At 41.8% G+C, this 11380-nt stretch overlaps 1 protein-coding gene across 4 annotated transcripts in view; it reads right to left on the minus strand.

The window, feature by feature from the left end:
- The window catches only part of C2H11orf16 (chromosome 2 C11orf16 homolog), a 20363-nt gene extending 15979 nt beyond the window's left edge, over positions 1-4384 (minus strand). For 2 of the 4 annotated variants that reach the window (XM_077321743.1, XM_077321745.1), the window contains exon 1: positions 1815-3960. The gene's annotated coding sequence lies outside the window, so the exon portion shown is untranslated. Of the gene's footprint in view, positions 1-1814; positions 3961-4252 lie in introns of those variants that run through there. The other 2 variants (XM_077321744.1, XM_077321746.1) reach the window with 2 other exon arrangements.
- Positions 4385-11380: the final 6996 nt, after the last annotated feature.

An 11380-nucleotide genomic window follows, 5' to 3' on the forward strand; every position in this document is an offset into this window, starting at 1 on the left:
TAAAAAGAAAATATTCACAAGCATACTTTTAGCACAGGACCAGATTGAGCATGGGACTCAAAAGAAAAGAGTAAAATGTATTTCCTCCATCCCTCCCTCTATGTGTGACCTATCTGTTGTTAAATACAAGGCAGATTTCTTAGCTTAGAAAGTTACCAGATATTTACAGGAATTCCATTACCTTTAAGCCTCTCTTAATCCAGCACATGACAATGACTGCTGCCTCCAGACCTCTGTTACGAGATCTGTCTGCTTTGATGGAATCAGCACCCAAGAAACTGTCTTGCTCCAAGGAGTGTCTTTTCCCACACCCACTGACCAGGTCAGACAGGGACAAAAAAGCTTTTCCTGAAGTCTCAAGAAATTTCTTCCAGAAGTCCTTCTAATCTTTTTTACTTCCTAATCTCCTTGCCTGGGGGAGGGGGACATAGACTGAACCATCTTATTGTCTCTATCTGTACCTATTAGCATTTCTTAAGAGATAACTGAGGTGATGCTGGAAAGCCATTGGGCTGACATCTCCCTCCCTGCCTGTTCTTTATTTTAAAACTCCTGGTGAAGGTTTTCAGACCTCTACTCTAAAATGCATTTCTTCATAGCATCTTTTGGAGATAATGAAGAAAGCGAGAGAGAATTGACAATGTAATAAACAAAAGCTACCCAGTCATTTTTAGGAAAGCTCTCTTTATTTTTCTGTCTACATAAAACAATTGTGCCTCAAAAATTACTAAATGCATCCATAATGATTCCCATCAGAATAAATGAGGTCCATTCAGTAAACTAATGTTTTAGATGCTTCATTTACTGAATTAAAACTGTGATCTGATAGCTTTTAAATAAATCAGTTTTAGTTCTCTTGCTCCTCCCTCAGTATCTTCAAAAGACACCAATATTGAATTTGTGATAATATATTTCTTTATATGTAATGAACTAATCTGTTCCACATAATATATTTCTGGTAAGGCCTTGGAGGAGGAGCATGTCTCATGGCTTAAGCGCCACTCAGTGCTTAACATCCATTCAGGGCAGCTGTCCCGCCCCTGAGTGCCTCCTCCTACATCCAGCTTGCCTGTCTGTCCAGCAGCCAGCCAATCGCCTTTCATTCCCCACCCCTGACCACATCCTCCTCCAAGGTTCAGAGGCTGCATATCCCTGCTGCATGACAGCTGCCCCTGCTGGTGAGTTCCCTTCCTAGGGGCCTCCAGTTTGTAGCCTTTTCTGGGGGGAGGGAGAGGCCATCTACAGAGTTCTTCCAACCCCGCCCCCCAATCTAGCACCCATTGTATTCCAGAATGCAACGGGCTTGGCTCCTAGTTTATTAATGAGACAAACCATTAAAGACATTGTATGTTCAATTAGGGGATGGCAAACAACAGGCAAAGATGTGCAGTGCATAATTCCCTTTTATCAGTTGTATGAATGGTTTATACATCATTGCTATTTATTCACTTAAAAGTTTCTCTCTGCAAATATTATTTCTTTCTCCTTTTACATTTGGTGTACATTTTATTCCTTTTTTTTTTGCCAACGTAAGGATTCTTAAGTTGATTGGCAGGTCTCAAATAGTTGACAGAACTGCAGTGAGACAATTGGATTTCCTGAAATATCTCTCCGAAAGACTGAGGTTGTAAATGTCCAAAAGACTCAGAGAAAGAAATTAGTAGATCTGCTAAGTTTGTAGCCCTTGCTTTAATTACAGGACAAGATCAATAATAGCTGGTGAAAGAAAACTAAACACAATTGAGGGGTCCTGTCAGATTTTTGTACAATGCTTTTGAAAGGTGAAGACCCTACGTAAAAAAAAAAAGACTTACCAAATGTTTGCTGTGTTAAATGTTGAGTTCCTAGAACTGGTTTGGCTTCAGTAGTACTGCCTGGCTGCTCTCGAAAGGAGTTATTGGTGGCTAATGTTTTTTTTTGTTCTTGTTACTAAGCAGGTTGCCATAGAACCATCACCAACAGGACCTATGATCTGACAGCAAAGCAGTTTTACACACACACACACACACACGAATAGCACATCTCATTTCTAAAGTTACAACAGCAGGTGAAGCACTGAAGCAAAGATGACTGCAGACAGTGCAGTAAAAATTGAGCCAAGAAAACATTCACTAGCCAATTTGGCAGCATGAACATTCTATCATTGGTAAAGATTCTGTAGGCTGACAAAAAATGCCTTGGGCTATGATAGGTGAAACTGCCCTAGGTTCAAACAATTTACTTTGACTTCATCAGCTAGTCTTCAGTTCTGGCAAAAATATTTCATAAATGCTATATATTGGAAGTAGAACCCATAAGAAACATTACATTCCCCTCTCCCATTACTAACTCAGATTTTCAATACAAAATTAAACAAAAATTTCCTCCCTTTCTATTGCACTAGTTTCCCAATTCAGAAGACTAATGGAACATTCCTCTTTTAGGAAGAAACTGCCACTGCTCAGAGCTGCTGTGGTTGAAAACTCCATGTATTCAATGGACCTACTGAACAGATCATGGAGGGATTGGTAATACCGGCCTAGAAGCTCAACAATAAAGACTCTGTAGGCTGTTAAAATAATGTTGACACTAATTACTTTCCTTAGGATATCCTAAGATAATATCACAATATCTTCCTAAGACTTATACACAATTTTCTTGCACATACGAAGTTAACATACTTGGTCGTTTATTTAAACAAATATTATATCCTGACTTTCTCAGGAGTACTTTGTTGTACAAGCAAAAAGATATGCTGGAGAGCAAGGATGACAGATATGTTAGGCTCAAGGAAGCCCATTTCTCTGAGTGCAGCTAAAATTCCTCTACTTGGGTTTGGGGCTGGGTTCAAATTGCCCGGAATGTTTCCAGCTATGTTTCCCAGACAGATAGCACTTTATAAGCCTTGACTCTCTCCATATAACTAAGAGACAGCCTAGTATTCATTTCTCCACCACCCCAGCATACCTACATTTATATCCATCATAATACCTATATCCACAGTCATCATAATGTCCATATACACCATTTACTTGGAGGAAGAAAGCACAGGCATCTTCTGGCCATTTGCTTCAAGCCAGTTTGGCCTGCCTGGGTAGAACCTTGACCAAGTGAACTGATGGCAATGCATGTGGAAAACCAGCAGTGGCAGCAAGAATCATGGCAATTTGCCTCCAATGACCTTCTGGCAGAGTAGAAACACAGGGAGCAAGAGAAGGAGGCCAGGGATCTCCATGAGAGATCATGAATAGTGGTGGCACTAAATTAGGTTTCACTCAGTAAGTCACAACCTTCAATTCTGTTCAGCTAAGTGTGTCTCCTTTCTCCAGCGCAAGGAATGTTCTTCTGAATGAAGAGCGCTTTCTTCCAGAAGAAAGGTCCTTGGGATGAAACAAGGATCCTGGGGGTAGAGGGAGAATTCACCACAGCTCAATAGAGTGGTAGATACAACACATTACATCAAAAGCCTATCTTATTCTAAACTAGTTTAACCTTGAGATGAGGTTTTAGGCACAAGATACATCTATTCAGTTTCAAGCAAATAAATGGCATTTTCAAATTTAGTGGGTTTTTCAATCATTTTTAAAACATGGCTTTCTTTGAGCAATATCTTTGCTAGTTCCTATAATGTAGGCAAAGTTCCTAGATACAGCAATGTTATATGTCCGATTTTGAGAAAGAGCAAAGAAAGCTGTTTCCATTTTCAGAAAGGAGCAGTTTCTTCTGATCGTTATTAAAATAGACCTGTATTTGAAATGTGCAACTTGAGATGACAAACATTGATTCCCCCTCCCCTTTACAATTACACACATATAGTTGATCACATTTAGGAATTCTTGTGACCTCACACATTCTACCAAAATTCATCTTGCCTCATTGTAGCCACAAGCATTGACAGTAACATGTTGTGTAGCAGGGTCAGTCTTGTAAGCATCTTCAAACCCTCCATAGTAGTTATCAGTTCAGTGCTGTTCTTATTCCCAAATAGACTATGAAGATCTTTGAATGGGATCACTTCGAGAGGTATCTTGAGGAGGACAGCAAACTTCCTTGCTGTTCTCTGTTGAATCACTACCCAGCACAGACTGGAGATATCTTATGTATCTAATTGCAGCTCTGAGTGTTTCTACTTTGCTGAGGCGTTTCTCTAAGTATTCAGCAGGAAGATGATGTCTCAGTTTAGCATATCCTTCATTAACACATTTCACCCTTTGCCTTTCCCTTTCATTCCTTTTCTGGATGAACGCTGGACCACAAGAATATTCACACCTACCAGAGTTCCCACAGGAAACTTGAAATGGGAAACCACAGGAATCATTGTAGAAATTCTCCGCAGTCAACGGATCGGATGACAAAGAAAAAAGAGGCAAATCTTCAGGCCCGGGAAACTGGGTCAAGGTCTCTGGATATAAGTGAAAAGTAGCAAAAGGATCTCCATAGCAAAGTCTAGTCATCTGTCCTGTATGCGAATTACTGAAGACTGGCAAATTATCCATGGCATTACAGGAGTCTTTACTAGCTGCTGTGCATCAGGTTTAAAGCTGGAAATGCAAAACAGTACATCAGTTTAGTGATTCATTCATTGTACTTAACCGGATAGGTGTTACTGTCAGTATTTTTAGTGCTTTTCTAATATTATGGAACTATGTGGGAGACAGCAATGATATGCTGCCGGCCTACTTAAAAACAATGATCCATATGCAGTGGAGATATTTAAATCATCAACATATGCCCTAAATATTTGCTGATAAATAAACATTTTTCTGTGGCCTTTTCTGTGCTACCCTTAACCCTCTACTTTCCTGGGCCCTATGAAGTCAAAGGTATAGGCAGGTTATCTTGGCTCAAACAGATAATCAAGAGAGGAATTCAGTATAATAAATGCCATCTCGCTATGAGAAACTGTCACACACTGTCTAGAGATTGTTTTGTGATTCCATGGGACCTCCTCAAATTTGGACCAAATCAAATGTCTGGAACAATAACCTAACATTTCCCTCCACTCAAAGGAGTGACCCTAATAATAAAGATCTGTCCAGTAAAATAATCAAGTCCTTAGTCAGTGGAGTAACTTAACCTCTGTCAAGAATTTGGGAATGATCCTTGATGCCACCCTTTCAATAGAGGCTCAGGTCATGAATGTAGCTCCCCAGATATGTTACCATCTGTGCCTGGTGAAGCTAGTATCACCCTCTCTGGCCCCAGAAGACCTAGTCACCGTGATCCATGCAATGATCATTTCCAGACTCAATTACTGTAACTCATTCTATGTAGGCCTTCCCTTGACTTAAAATGCAGCTGGTGCAAAATGTGTCTGCCCAGGTCCTTATGAAGATCCCATGGAGGGATCATATTCTACCTGTCCTCCAACAGCTGCATTGTTCACTGGTAGAATTCAAGATCAGAGATTTATGTAACCTTGATTCTGTCATGTATTTTTTAAATCTGTCTTCCCTTTTTGTGTCTCTATCCAATCAGGATTGGCATAGAAGTTGTTCTCTCTCTTACCTGCTCTCACATCTTTTCAAATTATACCCCTATGCATACACATACTTAGGATGGCATACAGAGTTTGGAAGGTTAGATTCAAGTGGGTAGCCGTGTTGGTCTGAAGCAGCCCAACAAAATCATCTTGGATGCTTTAGGATGCTTTGGGCTGATCCTGCGTTGAGCAGGGGATTGGACTAGATGGTCTGTATGGCCCCTTCCAACTTTATGATTCTATGAAAACAAAATCAGAGTCCAGTGGCACCTTTAAGACCAACAAAGATTTATCCAAGGCATGAGCTTTTGAGTGCAAGCACTCTTCCTCTGAGTTTGGAAAGGTGTACATGTAATGGCTATGCACAAGTAACCACCAGCTTCTCAGATAAACATGGGTGTTTCAAGAGTGTAACCTATATCAATTATTGTTGGCATCATCACTTGAGCAACATTTAGCAATAAGTTAGACCCAAACTTTTTTTCACCAGCAGAGGTGGAGCAGAGTTTTCACTGATTCTCCAGTGCCACTGATCTCCCCAAAAGGTCCTGAGAATGTATAAACACATCCACAAGCAGAATTTCAGGGAGTTCACTGGGATGTAGCTGCGGGGGAGGGGGAATAAAAAACTATGCTTCATCCGCAGAGCTGCATTGATGGTATTTGGGATGACACCCACTGTACTTAATTCTACTGTTGAGATCACTGGAGCTTAAGTCTGGTTCACTTTGATTAGAATGAGTCCCATACTATTAAATGACATTCTCCTTGATGGGCGATGCCTGATGAAATAGACTGTAATGCAAAGCTTGTAAACTCTTCCACAAATGAATTTCCAGATAGAGGATATTAAGCACATGGATCTTTTTTTATGCCTTAAAGACCGTACTGTGTACAGTTCAACAAGATGCTGATCAGGTCTCCTGCCATCTTTAATTTCGTTTTAAAACTGCCACGGGGGAGGGAGATAGCACTTCAAAGAGTGGCTAACATTTCCCTCATCTAAATCACCACCTTTCCCCCAAGATGCTATTTGCCCATGTGTGCGTGTGTGCATGTGCGTGTGTATGTTTTGGGGGGACAAGTATATAAAGAAGGCATTATTGATTTCAACTTATCATAAAAATAAATAGGGCCCAAATTACTTCCTTCCATTGGGGCAATCAACCACTTGGTGAAGAAAATGTCTGGCACTTTTGTGTGTGGAAACAGGGAGCTTCCTCATGGCAGAGGTGAAAATCAGCTGGCAAGCAACAACCCATTAACCCATTAAGGGGCAAGGCAGCTTCTTCCTTCAGGTTGTTGGCAAGCCTTCCTTCTGATTACAGAGGATCGCTTTATTGTTAATTTTTCAAGCAAAGGAATAAGTTATTAGATTCCATCTCCTCAGTACAGTAAAGAAATCAAAATACGACTGCAGAGACGGAACCTGGTTACTTCTTATTACAGCAGGCAGTCACCAATAATCACTGAAAAGGACCCACAAATTGGTCTTGGGAACAAAGAAAAGGTGTGTGCTGGCTCCACTGCCTCATTTGCCACAACCCTGATGCTCAGTACACACAACTTCCTCAGTTTAGGTATGGCATAAACTTAAATATTACTTCCTTAAAAGTAATATTTGTCTCAGGAAGTTTGCTTATGAAGCAAGTGATAGGAAAGTAAATTGGTTATCCAGGACCAAAAACCAAACAAAATATTAGTGTTATGTTTACAGGTAAAGGTAACTGATAATGATGAAAAGCATTTAATTCTTTTAAAACCTAGGTTTTTCATGTACATTGAAAGCTAAGCATTTCCACAAATTTGCATTGCAGGCTGCTTGTCACCAAATATTTAACTGAATTACGACTCCTTTGTTACGAAGCCATCCATTTTAATTTTTTTGTTAGGAAAAATCAGAGCCAGGCAACAGTTACTTAAACAATAACTTTGCTGCAATATTGAATTTGTTTCTATTACTTCCACATCCCAAGGCATTCACAAGAGAATAAAAAGCTAAATTCTTACTTCCTGCTTCAGCAACTCACCTATGTAAAAAAGATAAAGAAGCCCTTTTTAAAAATCCTATAGGGTAAGACAGGGAGAGAGCAGCAACATGTCAAACGAAAATTCTTTTCATATTTGTTTCTATTCTTATATCACAGCATTATTAACTCTTGTTCAAAACAGATTGCAGAAAGTATTTATTAATCATATCTCTCACTTGTAAATTACTATGGCGGTTTAGAATTAAGAAAAACTACGCAGCACTGTGCTGTTAACTTCTGTCTGCCTTATATTTCTTACCTGAATTGGGCAGTTCTTGTGCTGATGGACTGACTCAACGACTGATCTAAATTTATAGTCAACTGACAATATGCAAAGTAGCTTACAGTTAGATCTGCTCATTTCTGGCTTAGCTTTTTTCCCACCCACACTGCAGCTTTATAGACAACAAATATTAGAATAACAGGGCAGAAACTTCAACATATATTTGTTATGGTTTTCAAGTTCAAAGTGGTATGTTGTTCTTTTATCACCACTTTTATAGTGTAGCTATTTTAAAAACTTGTTACATTCTCAAGTCTTTGTCTCGCTGTTATATTGAATATACAGATTTTAATAAATTTGTTTCCCCCACACTTTAAAAAATTATTATTATTAATTATAATGGATTTTCATACTGCCACTCTTCTGTGGTTATTTAGGGACTACATTCTTACTTACAGGAGACATGTGACCTGGACTAGATTAAAGATTTGGGGGTGGGTCCTGGGGAGGGATTTCAGACGGATATAATACCACACAGTCCACCCTTCAAAGTCATCATTTTCTCCAGTAGAACTGATCTCCACCATCTGGAGATTAGTTGTAATTCCAGAAGATCTCCTAGCCCCACCTGGAGATTGACAACCAAGTTGGACTATGGAGGGCTTTGAGAAACTGTTGCCATTTATATTTTCAAAGGGAAAAGCTCCATTTTTTGCTTCTTGGTTCCTATCACCACCTAGAATCATAGAATCATAGAGTTGGAAGGGGCCATACAGGCCATCTAGTCCAACCCCCTGCTCAATGCAGGATCAGCCCAAAGCATCCTAAAGCATCCAAGAAAAGTGTGTATCCAACCTTTGCTTGAAAACTGCCAGTGAGGGGGAGCTCACCACCTCCTTAGGCAGCCTATTCCACTGCTGAACTACTCTGAAAATTTTTTTCCTCATATCAAGCCTATATCGTTGTACTTGTAGTTTAAACCCATTACTGCACGTCCTTTCCTCTGCAGCCAATAGGAACAGCATCCTGCCCTCCTCCAAGTGACAACCTTTCAAATACTTAAAGAGGGCTATCATGTCCCCTCTCAACCTCCTTTTCTCCAGGCTGAACATTCCCAAGTCCCTCAACGTATCTTCATAGGGCTTGGTCCCATGGCCCCAGATCATCCTTGTCGCTCTCTTCTGTACCCTTTCAATTTTATCTATGTCTTTCTTGAAGTGAGGCCTCCAGAACTGCACGCAGTACTCCAGGTGTGGTCTGACCAGTGCCGTATACAATGGGACATCTTGTGATTTTGATGTAATGCTCCTGTTGATACAGCCCAAAATGGCATTTGCCCTTTTTTACCGCTGCATCACACTGCCTGCTCATGTTTAGTTTACAATCCACAAGTAACCCAAGGTCTCGTTCACACACAATGTTACCTAGAAGCGTATCCCCCATCCAGTAGGCATGTTTTTCATTTTTCTGACCCAGATGCAGAACTTTACACTTATCTCTATTAAATTGCATCTTGTTGTCATTTGCCGATTTTTCCATTGTGTTCAGTTCTCGTTGAACTCTGTCTCTATCTTCCGGAGTATTTGCCAGTCCTCCCAATTTGGTGTCATCTGCAAACTTGATGAGTAGTCCCTCCACCCCCTCATGTAGATCATTAATAAATGTTAAAAAGTACCGGACCGAGCCCCGAGCCCTGAGGTACCCCGCTGCTCACCTCCCTCCAGTCTGATGAAACACTATTGACAACAACCTAATCCAATTAAGCCTGAAACACCTTTCACAGACCAAGACTGCTACTCGCAATCGGTATATTAAATGTGTAATTTGAAAATGACTGATATCTATATGCATAAAATCGTGACTGTACACCCTGTCAAAATGCTGAAGGTTCCAAAGCCTCCTGTTGGTGGAATCCCTCCTCCCCACAGGGCCAATTGCTACTCTTGCTCAGGATTCTGCACTCCCCCACCCCCTTCCCTTCAGGCCTGCTGTGAAGGGATCCTCTAACAGCAACTCACTGAGGCAAGGGACGCATTTCCGAGAGCAATGCAGGGGAGTCTGTGGACATGTGTGTAGACTCCTTTTGAGGGGGCACACTTTCTCCTTCTGCCTAAAGGTTGGCTGACAGGGAGGCCACAAAAAAGACCTTCTCGCTTAAAATACTGCTGTGGCTTGGAGGGAAGACACGGCCAAGCCATGCGTCTCTTCTCTACCACTCTCTGAACATTTGAGGTCTACCCCACGGGGCTGTTGTGCGGATGAACCTGGATACTGTTGTGGGGATTCTTTTGCCTCCTGTTTCATTTGCACTACAACTCTGTGCAGTAAGCCTCAAGTGCTTCATCTCCACAACAACCTGTGTGGGAGCCCTCGAATGTTTCTTCTGAACAACAACCCTGTTATCCTCCAAAGCAGCCATTTCTGCTTGGAGAGATTATCTTTATAGTCTGCAGATGAGCAGTAATTCCAGGAGATCTCTAGGTCCACTGGAGGTTGGCTACCCCTGGGTTGGAAATATTCCTTGATAGTGGGGCCTTAAAAGGGTATAATGCCCCTGCAGCCACCCAACCAGTCACATACCACCCCTTGGCCTATTTCAGGTCAAGAAAACACTACAGAGGAGGCAAGGTTGCCCGATCTGTGTAGGTTCCTGTTCTGGAATTCCACACTTCCTAGGTGTACTTGAACCTGACTTAGATCAGGACTGTTGTGCACAGAAAGACCTCTTCTTAGAGTTCCCAGATTCCAAGTGTGGCACAAAACCCACACCATACCACAAGTATCACCTGTTGCATTACAGCATGCAATGGGATTTACTACTAGTCTATTTATAGCTTTAGGTGGCCATTGGAAAATGTAAGAGGTTTCAGATACCCATTGGCTCCTCTTAATATTTCAGAAACTGCCCGGGGGTGGAGCGTGTTTGGCCCCCGGTGAGCGTCCGAGCTCGATTCCGGCCCAATCACGGTCTGCATCGTGCCGCCTCAACGATCAACCCACTGGCAAGGAGGCCAGCAAGGTGCACGAGGTGCCAACACCCATAGAGGGCACTGCAAGGGTCTGCTGCTGCTGCCCCCAACAACAAGGATGTGCTGCCTTAAAGGTGAGACAGCAACCGCCCAAAGCCGCCATGGGGCCTGTCAGCCCCAAGGCCAATGCGCCCCTGCCCCGCCATTGGAGGGAGAGGTGTGCGACATCACACCTCCGAAGGCTTGCCTCCCCTCTTTCTGACACTAGCGCCCGCTGCATTCTAGCCTGCAGCGGGCTTGAAGGCTAGTTTACCAATAAGTCTTAAGTTCAACTAAGTTTCTGTTACCTAAGGAGTCAATGGTACCTAGTCCTAAGTTCAAATGTTCCTTATTTAGAAGAGCTGTTTTTTTACTCTATTTTTCACTACCTGAAGGATTCCAAAGTGACTTTACAGCTTTCCTTTCCTGTTCCCCACAAGACATCCTGTGAGGCAGGTGAGACTGAGAGAGCTCTAACAGAACTTCTGAGAGCAGCCTTAAGAGAACTGTGACTGCCTAGCCCAAGGTAACCCAGCTGGCTGCATGGGGTGGAGCAGGGAATCAAATTAGAGACATCACTCTTAACCACTATACCATGTTGGCTAGGGATTAATTGAAATCTAGCAGGTGAAAAGCTGTTTCTGAAGATAATAGCAGA

Source organism: Paroedura picta, chromosome 2 (assembly GCF_049243985.1).
Source record: "Paroedura picta isolate Pp20150507F chromosome 2, Ppicta_v3.0, whole genome shotgun sequence".
NCBI lineage: Eukaryota > Metazoa > Chordata > Lepidosauria > Squamata > Gekkonidae > Paroedura > Paroedura picta.